The 2,081-nt window shown below is 41.1% G+C and overlaps 1 pseudogene; it reads left to right on the forward strand.

Annotated features, from left to right (window-relative positions):
• Positions 1 to 562: 562 nt before the first annotated feature.
• Positions 563 to 1,191, forward strand: LOC122070248 (annotated as a pseudogene).
• The last annotated feature ends 890 nt before the right edge of the window (positions 1,192 to 2,081 follow it).

Below are 2,081 nucleotides of genomic sequence, written 5' to 3' on the forward strand. Positions count from 1 at the left end.
CAATTATACAAGATAACTTGCTTGTGCTTTATTTCTCTTTTCTAGAAATCAGTATTTTTATATATTAAATGATAATGAAAAGAAAAAAATCAAAAGAAGGAAAGAATGTACATGAAAGACATCCAAAACTAGATAGACATCTCAACTCGCTTGTGCTCTAAGGAACTCAATGGGAGCTATTAACCATATAAACCGCCACCAGATCCAATAGGCCGAAGAACATGATACCATAGTTCATGTCTCCTAATTAATTTCATTTTATATGACACATCTTCTCTATTAATTTCACTCACTGATGTAAAACCTAGGGCAAATGCACGCATTTTCTTCTTTATCATATGGTTTGAATTAGGGCTTTATAGTTTAGATGTATAAGGGTGAGAATCTTCTCCCCAAGTTATAGGCTAAAGGATGTAAACTTGGTTATGGTAAAACAGTGGCTTCTGCCACCATAAATACCATGTGGAGGGGGCGTGTGGCTTCCACAATCCTTCATTTCATCTTTATCTTCTTTTTGCCTCTCCCTTTCATAGAATCCTATCAACATAACACAGTCTTTCTCATGGCAGCAATAACTGAAGCTAGCAAGCAGCCTTTTGTGAAGGAGAATACCAATAACCATAACGATGTTGAGGGACAAAGAGGGCAAGAACCCAAAGAGGAAATCGATTACTCCCAAAGGGCACAGTGGCTTCGAGCAGCTGTCCTTGGAGCCAGTGATGGGTTGGTCACCACTGCATCACTGATGATGGGAGTGGGAGCTGGAAGGCAGGATGTAACATCCATGATCATATCAGGGTTTGCAGGGATGGTTGCTGGAGCTTGTAGTATGGCTATTGGAGAGTTTGTCTCTGTATACTCTCAGAGGAATATAGAGGTGTCTCAGATGAAGAGAGAGAGTGAAAATAGAATAAAAAATGAAGGAGAATTATGTGATGATGATGAGAGCAGGAAAGAGAAATTGCCAAACCCACTTCAGGCAGCCAGCGGTATCGACACTTTCGTTCGTGATCGGAGCACTTGTGCCGCTTCTGGGGGCAGCGTTTATAAGTGTTTATGGAGTGCGGTTGGGGGTGGTGATTGCAGTGTCGAGCTTGGCGTTGGTGGTGTTTGGATGGGTTGGTTGGTGGTTGGTTCGCCATGGCTATAACCTATGGATTATCCAGGTTGATTGGCCTTGCTGGACTTTAAGATACGTTTTCCTTATTTGTTTCTCAATCATTATTAAATTTCTCTCTTATCTCGCAAAATTTCAAGAAAATATAATGTCCTCCTCCCCGCTCTCTCTCTCTCTCTCGCTCTCTCGCTCTCTCTGTCTGTCTCTCTCTCTCTCTCTCTCCCTCTTTGTTATTATATATTTTGTGTTTGTGATTTACCAGGGGCTTCGGAGACGTTTGGATACAATTTCAGAAGATGAGTTCAGGTGAAGTTGCAGAAGGCCATAAGAAAGGTTCAACAAGTATAGATATCCATCCTAATTATAGTTTGAAGATATTGAAAAGGAAAATAATAAATAAAAGATTGGGGCTCTGTTGTCTTGTGAATCATGCAGTGTAGAAATTGATCTTTCAATTAAACATGCGTAAGGAACAAGAATGGAGGTGGCACCTGGTCATGGCCTAGCCCTTATGGATCTTTTTTTTTCCCGCTACAAGTAATGGGAATATAAATGGGTTCTGGTTATTATTGGAAATGAGGTGGGCTAGACATATATAACCATTGCTAGGGAAGAAGATGAGTAAAATGGAAGGGTAAATAGGAAAACAAGAAATGCCTACTCTTGCTCTCCCAGTTGCTCATAGGGTAAGTAAAAATTCTTTATCCTTACGTTCCAAAGTAATTTGGGTTGGTAGAGCAATTAAACAAGTGTCCATCAGTTTAAAAGAATGGAATCGAGATCTGGGTTGATCTGAATTGGCATGCGTGGATCGGTTTATTTTTTGGATCGGTCCTACATCAAAATGTGAATCCAAGTCCGACCTAAGCTTGGACAGAGCCTGGGGTGGGATTTTCAGTCCCGAGGTTGGGCAGGGCTGAAATCTCAGGCAGAGCCATGACCATCTTGACCTGACCCTAGCAAA

The sequence above is a fragment of the Macadamia integrifolia genome, unplaced genomic scaffold, assembly GCF_013358625.1.
Source record: "Macadamia integrifolia cultivar HAES 741 unplaced genomic scaffold, SCU_Mint_v3 scaffold864, whole genome shotgun sequence".
Classification (NCBI taxonomy): Eukaryota; Viridiplantae; Streptophyta; class Magnoliopsida; order Proteales; family Proteaceae; genus Macadamia; species Macadamia integrifolia.